Source organism: Dendropsophus ebraccatus, chromosome 7 (assembly GCF_027789765.1).
Source record: "Dendropsophus ebraccatus isolate aDenEbr1 chromosome 7, aDenEbr1.pat, whole genome shotgun sequence".
Classification (NCBI taxonomy): Eukaryota; Metazoa; Chordata; class Amphibia; order Anura; family Hylidae; genus Dendropsophus; species Dendropsophus ebraccatus.
Window position 1 is genome coordinate 147,956,658 of NC_091460.1, and position 17,726 is coordinate 147,974,383.

Sequence of the window (17,726 nt, forward strand, 5' to 3'; positions counted from 1 at the left end):
CAGAAATACAATGTATATAAGAAGCCGCTATCCCGGACGCACTGCCGGGCGGCTGGACTGTACTTGTCTTCATGTTTGTTTGTACATTTTACTACTGTTACCCGACTGAAAAAATTTATTTAAATATGTTTAATAATGTATATTTGTATACTAGATGGTACTGTGTACATAGCCAATATGTATTTAAAGGAACTTTACATATTTCAGAATAGTTTGCTAATAAATTCACAACTAAAATAAAGTCTGTTTTTTCTCCTTTCTTTTATTGTTGGAATTGCACAAAAAAAAATATATGTGTAATAATGTGTCTGCACCACCATTCTATCCAAACAAGCTGCATAGGACTTTGCTCTACATTTATTATGCATTTAAGACACCTTTTTTTTTTGTTTGTTTGTTTTTTTCCATCAGTTCCCTAAAATGAGGCGTGGCTTAAGCTTGTCACTATGCACCAAAATCTGGCTCAGAATTACGGTGCACTTTAAAGGGTTTATGCAGCATTAGAAAAACATGGCCGCTTTCTTCCAGAGACAACCTGCACCCAAACTGGAGACAAGAGTGCAACTCGGGTCCATTGAGGAGATACAAGGGTTCATTTGCACTAAATTTCAGAGCTACAAAACCATTTCGCCAGTATTACTGAATTGTAAGGGTGGTTTCGTAATTGTTGAATCACACAATCTTCTTGCTGTGAAGCTGATTTACCCCTTGTCAAAACCATGCGGGTGGGGCCATTCCCATACTGCGGTGGGTGCGACGTGCGGCCGATCAGTCCCGGCAGCATGGCAGAACTATTGGTGTCCGCATGCAGTGACCCCAATGTAGGAACGTAGCCTTATATTGTGGATTGCTGCGGCTTTGCTGTGTGTTATTCGGCACTGCTCCTACATGTGAAACAAATGGAAAGGCTTTTGCTGGATGTGACAAAACCTCAATATCTTTGCATTAAATTATATATATATTATGCATTTAAGACACTTTTTTTTCCCCCTCCCATCAGTTCCCTAAAATGAGGCGTGGCTTAAGCTTGTCACTATGCACCAAAATCTGGCTCAGAATTACGGTGCACTTTAAAGGGTTTATGCAGCATTAGAAAAACGTGGCCGCTTTCTTCCATTGAAGTGAATGCCTCCGTTGCACGGCTCCCTGGTTATGTTCACCGCTGCCGGCTGTCATCTTCATCTGGAAACTGGTTACGTCACGGGTACCCAGGTCTTCCAGCTGTAATGTGACAGCCCAACTGGGCGATTATCTGCTCAGTCAGTCACTAGAGCTAGAAGAGGTGCAGGTCACCGGCGGCTGTGAACAGGACCCTGGAGTGGTGACCTTGTTAATATTGTTTATTAGTTTCCTGCACCCCCAGCCTGCTTGTATTTTTTAGTTTTCGTGGGTCTTCCTTTTTAACAGTCCTTTACATGTCACAGTTAATCATTAGACAGGGCAGCATGAACAATCCCTTTATCGTTTGTGTGGCCATGGAAACTGATAGCACAGATATTCTCCTATCCGTGCTGTCAGTTCACAGATCACACAAGCACCCCACACTCCGACTCTCCCGTCCTGGTCTCCGACCACTGCTAAATCTTCAGCGGTTCAGTGCAGAAAGCCGAGCAGGGAGGGGTGGGGGAGGGAGGAGGCATGCCTGTTTCCCTTTAAAATAAAATTTGACCTGGCTCTTATCTAATAAGTATTCAATAGGCTACAAAATAACATCAATGGCACATAGATACTGTAAACAGTGGAATGGGTGTTTTTTTTTTCTTTCTTAAACCTCTGACCCCATGATGAACACACATTCACTGCCAAGCAGCAGCTCTGGAGAATGAAATGTGGTTGTGGTACTAATTTCTAACAATATGACAAGGGAACTAATTAAAGTGAACCTCCGTAGTGTTACATCATCCCCAGCTCTCATCCAGTGTGTTCCCAGGTCTCTTCTCTATTCACTCATCGGCCATTGCTATAGCAGCCAGGGAAATATTCCCTCTTCACACAGTAGGAATGAGGCGATGCCACGGCTTTTTCAATTGATCAAAGTTCTGACTCCTGAAGTTTCCACTCGCTCTAAACTGTTTAAATTACTAATAATGGTGGAAGTTCTCTGTGAATTCCCGATATTACTGCTGATCATGTTCTCTTTCTGTGTATAATCCACCAGGGACCCCTCTCCGGGGCCGTCATTAAGCAGAGCCTGTATAGATTAGGCCAAACAGATTGTTTCCACTGGCGGAACTACCGCCGTAGCAGCCATAGCGGCTGCTACGGGGCCCCGCCGCATCAGGGGGCCCGTGACGCGGGTCCCGTGCTCCTCCTGACCCGGCGACTCCTTTCCCCAACCACAGGGAAAAGGAGTCACTGGGCCAGGAGGAGCACGGGACCGACCGACAGCGCTCCTGTCAGTCCCCCGTCTGATGCGCGGCTGCCGGGGGTGTCACGTCCTATCCCCGGCAGCGCGTATCATAGAGCTCTCTGTGTGCCGGAAGTCGCGGCTGCAGCACAAGCCCACAGAGAGCTCTATGATACGCGCGCTGCCGGGGATAGGACGCGACACCCCCGGCAGCCGCGCATCAGACGGGGGACTGACAGGAAAAAGGCTCGACGGGGGAGCGCGTTGTAAGGTGAGTTTTTTTGTTTTTTTTTAAACCTGCTTTCCGGGGGGGGGAGAAGGGGGCATCTATAAGGGGGATGGGGAGAGGGGGACATCTGTAAGGGGGATGGGGAGAGGGGGACATCTGTAAGGGGGATGGGGAGAGGGGGACATCTGTAAGGGGGATGGGGAGAGGGGGACATCTGTAAGGGAGGGGGAGAGGGGGACATCTATAAGGGAGGGGGAGAGGGGGACATCTATAAGGGAGGGGGAGAGGGGGACATCTATAAGGGAGGGGGAGAGGGGGACATCTATAAGGGAGGGGGGAGAGGGGGACATCTATAAGGGAGGGGGGGGGGAGAGGGGGGTCATCTATAAGGAAGGGGGGGAGAGGGGGACATCTATAAGGGGGATGGGGAGAGGGGGGCATCTATAAGGGAGGGAGAAGGGGGACATCTATAAGGGAGGGGGAGAGGGGGACATCTATAAGGAAGGGGGGGGGGAGAGGGGGTCATCTATAAGGAAGGGGGGGAGAAGAGGGCATCTATAAGGGAGGGGGGAGAGAGGGCCATCTATAAGGGAGGGGGGGAGAGGGGGACATCTATAAGGGAGGGGGGAGAGAGGGCCATCTATAAGAGAGGGGGGGAAAGGGGGACATCTATAAGGAAGGGGGGAGAGGGGGACATCTATAAGGAAGGGGGGGGAGAGGGGGACATCTATAAGGGAGGGGGGGAGAGGAGGGCATCTATAAGGAAGGGGGGAGAGGGGGACATCTATAAGGAAGGGGGGGAGAGGAGGGCATCTATAAGGAAGGGGGGGAGAGGAGGGCATCTATAAGGAAGGGGGGGAGAGGAGGGCATCTATAAGGAAGGGGGGGAGAGGAGGGCATCTATAAGGGGGATGGGGAGAAGAGGGCATCTATAAGGAAGGGGGGAGAGGGAGACATCTATAAGGAAGGGGGGAGAAGAGGGCATCTATAAGGGAGGGGGGAGAGGGGGACATCTATAAGGGAGGGGGGGAGAGGAGGGCATCTATAAGGAAGGGGGGGATAGGAGGGCATCTATAAGGAAGGGGGGGAGAGGGGGACATCTATAAGGGAGGGAGAAGGGGGCATCTATAAGGGAGGGGGGAGAGGAGGGCATCTATAAGGAAGGGGGGGGAGAGGTGGGCATCTATAAGGGAGGGAGAAGGGGGCATCTATAAGGTAGGGGGGAGAGGAGGGCATCTATAAGGGAGGGGGACATCTATAAGGAAGGGGGGGAGAGGGGGACATCTATAAGGAAGGGGGGGAGAGGGACATCTATAAGGGGGGGCAACATAGGGGGAGAGGGGGCCATCTATAAGGGGACAACATAGGGGAGAGGAGCACAACATAGGGGAGAGGGATATTATAAAGGGACAACATTGGGGGAGAGGGGAACATCTATAAAGGGACAATATAGGGGGAGAAGGGGCCATCTATAGGGGGGCAACATAGGGGACCATCTATTAGGGGACAACATGGGGGGCATCTATAAGGGGGACAGCATGGGGGGCTTCTATAAGGGGGACAGCATAAGGGGGCTATTTATAAGGAGGGGCGACAGAGAGGAGGGCCATATAATAAAATGGGATCACATAGAGTCAGCCTTCCCACTAAATGAGGGTGTAAAGGGGCCAATGCAGATGTGCAGTATAGAGAGATGAGGATGGGGCCAGTGTGAGGAGACTAATATGTTTTTCTGGCAGATTCTGTGGATTTGTGGCTCGGAGAAGGAGATGGAGAAGAAAATGAAAAGGGAAGAACTCCGATCAGAGAAGACGTCCCCTGTAAGTCACCTGATGTACTGTAATTTATATGGTGTACAGGACCTGTGTAGAGCTGAGTGTGTTGATGGCGTAGTGGTCGATCGAGAGGGGGCGGGCGGGGGGGGGGGGGCCCCAATCAAAAGTTTGCTATGGGGCCCAGCCATTTCTAGTTACGCCCCTGATTGTTTCCCTATGTCACCACCAGTTTTGGTGAAGGTGTGGCTGTAAAGACTCAAGTATAATCCCCATATATCGCTATGCGACCATAACGCACAATGTAAGATTAGGGAAAATTGGCTTCTTCGTTTTTTCAGAAAAAGTATGGTTTGCACACGATACAGAGCTCCAGAAGACATGCATAGCCAGGGTTAAGGCTGGGCTCCTCCACTGAGGAAAGGGGGGTGGGGCATGGACACTTTTTGCTTTTTTTTTTTTTTCCTTATTGTTGATTTGCTTGTATGTCACGGACTTTTTGCTCTCTGTGCTAAAAAAATATCAGCAGGGACGAGGAAAGGGTGACACACTAGCTGGATGGGGGGATCTGCCATGAGGAAATATACTGGCAGATTCTGGGAGCCTTGAGGGGGCAGGAACTTTTAGTCTGGACAGGGCCGACTGACTCAGTCACTGGGTGTGTAGTGCAATTGGGGGCGGGGGGTCACCACCATATCAACGTGCCCTTTCCTCTCCCCATCACACCCCCCTGCCAGAGCCACCTCGCTGCTGTCATTGAGAGTATCACAAGCAAAGTGCTGTAGTGCTGAATGTGATTGGTCTAGTTGTGGTGGTTGTAGGTGTTCAGAGGACCGCTCACAGAGCTGGAGAAAGGGAGCAGAACACACACAAGTCAGTGTCTACACTGGAGAACCTTCTAGACAATGTACAAGTGTAGAGAGAAAATAGAACTCGCACAGTGCGCTTCAAAGGCCGTAGAAACAAAACTAAGCAAAATTATTAATAAAGACCCAAGGAGAAAATGTTTACTTTGTTTTGCACCACAAAGCAAGAATTAAAAAAAAAAAAAAAAAAACTAAAACACTTTGATAAATTGACTTTTGCCTCATTCACACGTCCAGTGATTTTTAAGCACGGTGATTCAGATCCGCTAGCTAGCTCTGTGATCTGTGAAAAACATCCATAATTTGCAATAAATGTCGGTTTTCCCCACAGATCCGTTAAAATTGTACACAGCTTGTTATGATAGTTAACATCACATCAGGGTTTTTCATGGATTCCCGGATCTGTGGAATCTGTGAACAAGAAACGGATTCCACGGAATTTGCTGGGGGATCCGCGCTGTGATCAGGGTCCGCACTAGGACACCAGGATGCAAAAAGAAGCTTTTACTTTCACGAAGAGAAAGTTCTTTACTCTCTGCAGCTTCAGGTGACTGGGACACAATGCGGAGTGCCGACAGCTGAACTATAGTCAATAAAACTGACAATATAAAAGCTTGTTCAAACACGACTGTGAGGGTGTGCTCCGAAATGGAAGACGGCGAGAGATCTACCCCTCCCAGCGTATTCCGGATATCTGGATGGAGCTGAGAACATGATGAGTCCCCCTCCTCAGGAAACCGAATCCAATCCAAAGTCTATAAATAGGAGCCTGACCTGAAGGAGAAGCTGAAATACACAGAAGTCTGTACAAGTGTCTGATGGAAGGGCTGTGCCTAAGGGTCCATTTACACAGAAAGATTATCTGCCAAAGGTTTGAAGCCAAAGCCAGAAGCAGACTACAAACTGAGATCAGGTCATAAAGGAAAGCCTGAGATTTCTCCTCTTTTCAAAAACATTCCTGACTTTGGCGTCAGATCTTTGGCAGATAATCTTTCTGTGTAAATTAACCCTTAGATGTATAGGAAACAGGTAGAGGAGACTCTCTCTCTCTCTCTAGATATATATATGTATTTATTAATTTTTTTGGATTCCGCCACAGGTCTCTCTATCAGTCAGTAATAGACGGGTGGTGTTACGCTGCCGTCTCTTCATCAACCATAGGTCTTTGACTTGAAAATCTGGTTCCAACCTCCTAATCCAGAGGAAGCTGCTAATGTCCCTTAATCGCTGCCCCTAAGTCCTCGGTCGGATGCGTCCCCGTCCTGGCTGCCATTACTATCCTGCCCCTCAGTCTCCACTGACCTGGAATTACTATAGAGTGACCTGAAGTGTAGATATATACTGTATACCCTACAGATACCATAGATGTAGATGGCACCCACACCTCTATACTTCCATCTTACCATTTCTGTTGTTTTCCTACTGGCGGCCGATATTGCTGCATTTCCTATCATTATTTGCACGTGTCCTCTGTGAGGTTTGTGATTTATACGCTCGCTCTGGTAATTTTTCACCATTTTATGATTCACTAAATAGATTTGTTTAAGAATAACAAAGCTTCTCGCTGAGCGTCTGGGTGCAGAGCTGCGGACAGGTTTTCCTTTGTCCAACAAGAAGTAATTGTTTAAATTGAATAAACAAAGCAGCTTTCTGCTGCCACCTGTTGGAGGAAGCTTTCTCTACAAGTCGGGGTTTGACTCTGATAAGAAGCCTTTCTGGGGATTTATGCCAAGCCAGCCAGATCCCCAGCCATGCTCTCAGGCTTCTTATCATCCTGAAAGGAAAGATACATCCAAAAGGTGACATCCGAGAGCTGCTATACCTGTTCTTCTTCCCGGTCTGTATGTCTATTAGGTGATGTTGGGGGCACAGCATAAGAGATTTGAGATCAGTTTACTACTATATAATGCTTCAGAATACTGAGTACACTAAAGCAACATAGAAGCATTAGGAAGATCACATTTAAATAAATGGAGGTTAATACAGTTTATTGGAAAAAAATGGACAATAAAAAATGTTTCCATAAAGAGCAGTGTAAAAAAAACAACACATTCTGTAATTGTACATAGTTGCACACTGTTATATCTTACATACCTACATTAACATACACTGATATATCTTACATACATACACTAACATACACTGTTAAATCTTACATACATACACTAACATACACCGTTATATCTAACATACACATCTTACATACTTACACTAACATACACTGTTATATCTTACATACACTAACATACACATATCTTACATACCTACACTAACATACACTGTTATATCTTACATACATACACTTACATACACTTATATTTTAAATACGTACACTGGTATATCTTACATACTTACACTAACATACACTGTTATATCTTACATACATACATTTATATCTTACATAATACACTAACATACACTGTTATATGTTACATACACTAACATACACATATCTTACATACATACACTAACATACACATATCTTACATACATACACATATCTTGCATGCATACACTAAAATACTCTGTTATATCTTACATACATACATTAATATACACTGTTATATCTTACATACATACACTAATATACACTTATATCTTACATACATACACTGTTATATCTTACCAGGGGCGTAGCTAATGTCTCCTGGGCCCTGGTGCGAGAGGTCAACTTGGGCCCCCCCCCCCTTTCACGACCAACTGATGCTACTGGTAGGTGTATGTATGTGTGTATATATATAAATATATATATATATATATATATATATACCGCAAGCCAGATATTACCGATAACACCAGAATATAGGAAGAGAAAATATTATCACCATATATATATTACCGCCATATTCTTACTGAACAAATCCAGTATACTAAGACCAATAAAACACAGTACCAGATAACAATCAACAAATATTACCACCACATACTGACTAATACCAGCACATACTGACTAACCCCACCGCTGCTACTGACTAATACCACCACATACTAAAGCCCCTATTCCACGGGTCGTTTAAAGGAGCAATATCGTTCGTATTCGGCCGATATCGGCCGCTACGAACGATATTCGTCCTGTGGAATAGAGTGCAACGATCAGCCGACATCGTTCATGTCGGCTGATCGTTGCAGTCGCTTGTTTTTCAACATGTTGAAAAACAAGCGACTGATATAGCAACGATCTGCTGCTGGCGCTCCGTTGAATAGGAGCGTCGGCAGCAGATGCTGCTATATCCTATGGGCTGCCCGGACGATCAGAGATCCTCCGAGCAGCCCCTCCCGCACTCACCCGCTCGCTGCAGCCGCATTGAATAGCGGCGGCAGCGAGCGGGGAACGAGGAGCAAACGAGCGCTAATAGTGCTCGTTTGCTCCTCCAAACGACTCGTGGAATAGGGGCATAACACTAACACTGCTACTGACTAACACTACCACATACTGACTAACCCCACCGCAGCTACTGAATAAGGGCCCTATTCCACCGGACGATTATCGTTCAGATTATCGTTAAATCGTTCGAATCTAAACGATAATCGTTCGATTGAAATTCAGTTAACGACCGAACGAGAAATCGTTGATCGCTTTATAAGAACTGGACCAATTTTCATCGTTGCTCGTTCGCAAAAGGTTCGCAAATCGTTCGCATTGAATAAGGGCCCTATTCCACGGGACGATTATCGTTTGGATAATCGTTAACGATTAACGATCTCAAACGACCGCTATTGCGAAAGACCTGAAAACGTTCACTCATTTCCATGGAACGATAATCGTTACTTATGATCGTAATTGCGATCGTTTCTCTTCGCTATTTATTCGCTATTGCGTTCGTATCTATTGAGAACGACCGAACGATGTCTTATTCAATGCGAACGATTTGCGAACGAGCAACGATAAAAATAGGTCCAGGTCTTATTAAACGATCAACGATTTCTCGTTCGGTCGTTAATCGTTAACTGCATTTCAACCGAACGATTATCGTTCAGATTCGAACGATTTAACGATAATCTGAACGATAATCGTCCCGTGGAATAGGGCCCTAAGACATCGTTCAGTCGTTCGCAATAGATACGAACGCAATAGCGAATAAATAGCGAAGAAAAAACGATCGCAATTACGATCATAAGTAACGATTATCGTTCCATGGAAATGAGTGAACGTTTTCAGGTCTTTCGCAATAGCGGTCGTTTGAGATCGTTAATCGTTAACGATTATGCAAACGATAATCGTCCGGTGGAATAGGGCCCTTAGATCCATTGTACAAAGATCACTTTCACCTCATCCAGTCATATAGGGGTGGACGCAGCTCTACACAGGTTCTATACACCATATACATTACAGTGCAGTTATATCAGGTAACTCACAGGGGACGTCTTTTCAGAGTTCTTCCCTTTTCATTTTCTCCTTCTCCATCTGTCCTGGGCCATTATGAGAACTTCTCCGAGCCACGAATCCACAGAATCTGCTAGACAGACATATTAGTCTCCTCACACTGGCACCATCCTCATCTCTATACACACTGCACATCTGTATTGGCCCCTTTACACCCTCATTTAGTGGGTAGGCTGACACTATGTGACCCCCCTTATAGTTTATACATGGCCCTCACTGCATGTTGCCCCCCCTTATAGATGGCCCCCTCTCCCTCCACCCCTTATAGATGGCCCCCCTCCCTTATAGATGGCCCCCTCTCCTTTCACCCCTTATAGATTGCCCCCTCTCCCCACCCCTTATAGATGGTCCCCTCTCTTCCCGCATTATAGATGGCCCCCTCTTCCCCCATCCCTTATAGATGGTCCCCTTTCTCCCCCCATTATAGATGACCCCCTCTTCCGCCATCCCTTATAGATTGACCCCTCTCTCCCCCATCCCTTATAGATGGCCCCCTCTTCTCACCCCCCTTACAGATGGCCCCCTTTCTCCCCAATCCCTTACAGATTGCCCCCTCTCCCCCATCCCTTATAGATGGTCCCCTCTCTCCCCCATCCCTTATAGATGGCCCCCTCTTCCCCCCCTATAGATGCCTCCCTCTCCCCTGCCCCCTTATAGATGCCCCCCTCTCCCCCATTATAGATGGCCCCCTCTTCTCCCCCCCTTATAGATGCCCCCTCTCCCCCCATTATAGATGGCCCCCTCTTCTCCCTCCCCCCTTATAGATGCCCCCCTCTTCTCCCTCCCCCCTTATAGATGCTCCCCTCTCCCCCCCCCCTTATAGATGCCCCCCTCTTCTCCCTCCCCCCTTATAGATGCTCCCCTCTCCCCCCCCCCTTATAGATGCCCCCCTCTTCTCCCTCCCCCCTTATAGATGCCCCCCTCTCCCCCCCCTTATAGATGCCCCCCGCTCCTCTTTGCTAAGCAGAATTTTAAAAAAACAAACAAACACAAACTCACCTAGCAACCCGCTCCCCCGGCGATCTTCTTCAGGCTTGTCTGGGCCCCCGGCTGATGCGTGGCTGCCGGGGGTGTCCTGTCCTATCCCCGGCAGCGCCGCACATCAGTGAACTCCCTGCACGCCGGGGCTGGGACTTCCGGCACAGGAAGCATCTCTGACGTCTCAGCCGCGCATCAGCCGGGGCCCCGGACGAGCCGCTCTTGTGACCGCAAGCAAAACAATGCTTGCCGCAAGCGGTGACTTCTGCGACCGTGGTAGCTACGCCACTGTATCTTACATACAAACACTTACATACACTGTTATATCTTACATACATACACTTACATACACTGTTATATCTTACATACATACACTTACATACACTTATATTTTAAATACGTACACTGTTATATCTTACATACATATACTGTTATATCTTACATACATACATTTACATACACTATTATATCTTACATACATACACTAACACACACTGTTAGTGTATGTATGTAAGATATAACAGTGTATGTTAGTGTATGTATGTAAAATATAACAGTGTGTGTTAGTGTATCTTACATACATACACTAACATACACTGTTATGAGTGTATGTAAGTATATGTATGTAAGATATTACAGTGTATGTTAGTGTATGTATGTAAGATATAACAGTGTATGCATGTATGATATAAGTGTATGTAAGTATATGTATGTAAGATATATCTTACATGCATACACTGTTATATCTAACATACATACACTTACATACACTGTTATATCTTACATACATACACTAACATACACTGTTATGAGTGTATGTAAGTATATGTATGTAAGATATTACAGTGTATGTTAGTGTATGTATGTAAGATATAACAGTGTATGCATGTATGATATAAGTGTATGTAAGTATATGTATGTAAGATATATCTTACATGCATACACTGTTATATCTAACATACATACACTTACATACACTGTTATATCTTACATACATACACTAACATACACTGTTATATCTTACACTTATATACACTGTTATATCTTACATACATACACTTACACAGGGCCGCTTCTGCCATGAGGCGAGATGAGTTTATTGCTCAGGGCGGCAGCTTTGTGGTTGTTTGTAAGGGTGGCAGATTTTATGGAGTGGTCATAGATTATATTGTCTGCTATACACCTCTGACTTCATTGACCCCATGACCTACAGATGATAGCTGGACACAGACATAGAATGCAAGGAAGTCAGGACGGCAGACACTGTGCAGATATTGGTATATACTTCACATGTCACTACTCTACAAGTGATCACTGCCCCTGATGTACTGGAAACTTTGATACTTTTTCTGTCTTGTCCTCCCCAAAGATGGAAGGTAGAGCTGGGATAGAGTGACTTATGGTGGAGCAGGATTGTGTGTACAGTATTCACTTATTATTATAAGCTGCAGGTTTTGTGCACACACCTTACTTATGATTTTCAACAGGCGGGGGGGGGGGGGGGGGGGGGCTAATGAGTCAGTGTGGGCACAAGGGGGGGAGCCATTTCAGGTTTTGCTTCAGGAAGCAGAATACCAAGAATCAGCCCTTCATACATCTTACATGCATCTTACATACATACACTTACGTACACTTATATCTTACATACACTTATATCTTTCATACATACACTAACATACACTGTTATATCTTGCACACATACACTTACATACACTGTTTTATCTTACATACACTAACATACACTGTTATATCTTACATACATACACTTACATACACTTATATCTTACATACATACATTGTTATCTCATACATACACTGTTATATCTCACATACATACACTGTAATATGTTACATACATACACTGTTATATCATACATACACTGTTATATCTCACATACATACACTGCAATATGTTACATACATACACTGTTATATCATATATATATATGTATGTGAGATATAACAGTGTATGTATGTGAGATATAACAGTGTATGTATGATATAACAATGTATGTATGTATGTAAGATATAAGTGTATGTAAGTATATGTAAGATATAAGTGTAAGTGTATTTATGTAAGATATAACAGTGTATGTAAATGAGATATAACAGTGTATGTATGTGAGATATAACAGTGTATGTATGATATAACAGTGTATGTATGTAACATATTACAGTGTATGTATGTGAGATATAACAGTGTATGTATGATATAACAATGTATGTATGTAAGATATAACAGTGTATGTAAGTGTATGTATGTAACATATAACAGTGTATGTTAGTGTATGCATGTAAGATATAAGTGTATGTGTGTAAGATATAACTGTATGTAAGTGTATGTAGGTAAGATATAAGTGTAAGTGTATTTATGTAAGATATATCTTACATACATACACTGTTTGTAACGCCTGGAGTAGTGGATCCACTGGACCGTCACTAGCGATGGCACTAACCTCCCCAGGGAGCGGAGTCTAAGGGGCCGCTGGTTTTCACCAGAGCCCGCCGCAAGGCGGGATGGACTTGCTGCGGCAGGCGACCCCCAGGTCGCTACCCCTGGCTTGGTTGCTGGTGACGGCAGGCGAGGCGTGGCAGGAGCAGTAGGCAGGAGCAGTAGGCAGGAGATGGTGCTGCAGAGGTCAGTGGACGTAACCGCAGGTGACAGGCAATACACAGGAGCAAAGGTGATGCAGGGGAACAGGAACCAGGAACAAGGACTAGGGACAAGGTGGCGGATAGGAATCAGGAACAGGGACTAGGAACCAGGTAGCAGACGGGAATCAGGAACAACAGGGAGCTGGGCCAAACGCTATGGGAAGCAAGTAGAGGCTCCAACACCTGTAGTGGGGCAGGGCTGGAATAAATAGGGAGTGATTGGTGCAACTGGCCAATTAGGGCCGGACTGGCCCTTTAAACCTGAGACAGCCGGCGCGCGCGCGCCCTAGGAGGCGGGGACGTGCGCGCCGGCCGGCACAGACGGAGGCAGGAGCGGGACCAGGTAAGGCGCCCCCCGGGGCCGAACATGTAGCAGCGCCGGGTCCCTGCACAGGGACCCCGGCAGCTGCATGAGATGGAGGGAGGTCGCGGCGGCGGCCCGGAGCACGGGACGCCGCCGCGGCCGTGACACTGTTATATCCTACATACAGTACATGCACTTACATACACTGTTATATCTTACATACACTTGCATAGTTATATCTTACATACATACACTTACATGCACTGTTATATCTTACATACATACATTGTTATATCATACATACACTGTTATATCTTACATACATACACTTATATCTTACACTTACATAGTTATATCTTACATACATACACTTACATGCACTATTATATCTTACATACATACACTTACATGCACTATTATATCTTACATACATACACTGTGATATCTTACATGAACTTGTAACTGTCTTATTATATTGATGCCTACAACCTACTGTTGCTCTGTGGAAATTATCGTTTGGTTTATTATATGGATTGTTATAAATGATTTGAGTAGAGGATTATCCCTCCTGTGATTTATTCTATTTTTGCTCATTTATTGTAGTAGATCACACGGGACCTGTGTCCTACATGTTCTGCAGCTCATTGTGCTCATATACAGGACAGCGCTTTTAACTTTCTAGGTGAGCATTGTGTATATACGAGGACAGAGATCTATACTTGTATCAATATTGTTATTGGAACACAGTGCTTTCATTACGATCATTCTATATATTTGTTTTGTATTATAAAATATGCTAATTGTCTGACCTGTATGAGGAGTCCTGAGAGACGGTTATATAATGGTGCAGTGTTTGTTTCTGATTGCTGTATATATACATTCTATACATTACACACACTATACATTATACATATACACGCGCACACACACACACTATACATTATACATATATACACACTCTATACATTATACATATACACACACACTATACATTATACATATATACATAATATATATATATATACACACACACATTATACATATATATACACTACATTATACATATACACACACATTATACATATATACATATATACACACACTATACATTATACATATATACATTTTATATATATGTATATACACACACACATTATACATATATATACACTATACATTATACATATATACATATACACTATACATTATACATATATACATATACACTATACATTATACATATATAAACACTCTATACATTACACATATATACATTTATACATGAATATATACATCAGAGGTCCAGACCCCCGCTGCGCTCTGCACAGTAACTATGAGTGCTCGTACTGGGGGAGCAAAAAGCAGGGGGCTATATACTACTGGGGAGCACAGAGGGGGTCTATATACTACTGGGGGAGTGCACAGGGGGACTATATGGGAGGAGGAGCACACAGGGGGCTATATACTACTGGGGAGCACAAAGTGGGGGTCTATATACTACTGGGGTAGCGCACAAAGGGCTATATACTGCTGGAGGAGCGCTCAGGGGACTATATTCTACTGGGGGAGCGCATAGGGGGTTATATACTACTGGGGAGCACACAGTGGACTACGTACTACTGGAGGAGCGCATAGGGGGCTATATACTTTTGGGGGAGCGCACAGGTGGGCTATATACTACTAGGGGAGCACTCAGGGGACTATGTACTACTGGGGGAGTGCATAGGGGTCTATCTATTACTGGGGGAGCAACAAGGGGGCTATATACTACTGGGGGAGTGCACAGGGGGGCTATATACTACTGGGGGAGTGCACAGGAGTCTAAATACTACTAAGGGAGAAACAAGGGGGCTATATACTACTGGGGGAGCAACAAGGGGGCTATTATCTACTGGGGGCAGCACACGGGGGGCTATATACTACTGGGGGAGCGCACAGGGGGCTATATACTACTTGGGGAGCACATAGAGGGGCTATATACTACTGGGGACAGTCACCCCCTTTGTACCTAATTTCACAGGGCTGGTGAGTTTATATAATACTGGGGAGCAAAAAGTGGGGGTCTATATACTACTGGGGGAGCGCATAGGGGGGGTTATATACTACAGGGGGAGCACAGAGGGGACTAGGTACTACTGGGGGAGAGCATATGGGGCTATATACTACTGGGGGAGCACACAGGTGGGCTATATACTACTGGGGGAGCGCTCAGGGGACTATATACTACTGGGGGAGTGCCCAGGCGTCTATATACGACTGGAGGACAAACAAGGGGGCTATATACTACTGGGGGCAGCACACAGGGGGGCTATATACTACTGGGGGCAGCAGCACACAGGGGGGCTATATACTACTGGGGACAGCACACAGGGGGGCTATATACTACTGGGGGCAGCAGCACACAGGGGGGCTATATACTACTGGGGGAGCACAAAGAGGGGCTATATACTACTGGAGGCAGTCACCCCCTTTGTACCTAATTTCACAGGGCTGGTGAGAGAGAAAAAATGCCAGTTTTCCCGCTAATAAGCATCAATTCTGTATGTAAATAGTTCAACAACGTTTGTGAAAAGTTCAACAAAACACGTTTACAACTAATATTCAGCTGGGACCTTCGCCTGACAATAAACCCCGGAAAGTGGCCCCTCACTAAAAGTTGTTGAGTACCCCTGATATACATTACACATGTATACACTATAAATTATGCAGTGGTGCCTCGGATTACAAGTATAATACGTCCTGGGACTGCGCTTGTAATCCAAATCCACTCTTAAACCAAAGCAAATTTTCCCATAAGAAATCACTGATCTGCAGACAATTGGTTCCACCCCCCAAATATACTGATTATTATTCTGAATAACATGTAGGAGAGATGAAAAAATGAGAAGCAGCTGGATATGTAATATATAAGTTACTGTACAGTATAACAGCATGTGGTATATAATGTACAGTAACTGTATAACCCTGATAACACAGCAGCTGGATATGTGATATATAAGTTACTGTACAGTATAGCAGCATGTGGTATATAATGTATAGTAACTGTATAACCCTGATAACACTGCAGCTGGATATGTGATATATAAGTTACTGTACAGTATAGCAGCATGTGGTATATAATGTATAGTAACTGTATAACCCTGATAACACTGCAGCTGGATATGTGATATATAAGTTACTGTACAGAATAGCAGCATGTGGTATATAATGTATAGTAACTGTATAACCCTGATAACACAGCAGCTGCATATGTGATATATAAGTTACTGTACAGTATAGCAGCATGTGGTGTATAATGTATAGTAACTGTATAACCCTGATAACACTGCAGCAGCTGGATATGTGATATATAAGTTACTGTACAGTATAGCAGCATGTGGTGTATAATGTATAGTAACTGTATAACCCTGATAACACTGCAGCTGGATATGTGATATATGTTACTGTACAGTATAGCAGCATGTGGTGTATAATGTATAGTAACTGTATAACCCTGATAACACAGCAGCAGCTGGATATGTGATATATAAGTTACTGTACAGTATAGCAGCATGTGGTATATAATGTATAGTAACTGTATAACCCTGATAACACAGCAGCTGGATATGTGATATATAAGTTACTGTACAGTATAGCAGCATGTGGTATATAATGTATAGTAACTGTATAACCCTGATAACACAGCAGCAGCTGGATATGTGATATATAAGTTACTGTACAGTAAAGCAATCAGCATGTGGTATATACTGTATAGTAACTGTATAACCCTGATAACACAGCAGCTGGATATGTGATATATAAGTTACTGTACAGTATAGCAGCATGTGGTGTATAATGTACAGTAACTGTATAACCCTGATAACACAGCAGCTGGATATGTGATATATAAGTTACTGTACAGTATATCAGCATGTGGTGTATAATGTATAGTAACTGTATAACCCTGATAACACAGCAGCAGCTTGTAGATACAGGATGAAGCCGCAGATCCCCATAATGCAGTAGTGTAGTACAACAGGCTAGAATAGAGAAGCAGGGCTTCTTCCCTCCCCAAACCACTTGTACCTTCGGATAGCTGCTTTTAATCTAAGATCTGTCCTGGGGTCTGTTCCGTAGGTGATGCAGTTATTGTCTTTAAAAACAACTTTTAAACTTGCAGCCCTGTGTCAGTTTGGTGTGGCCTAGCATGTC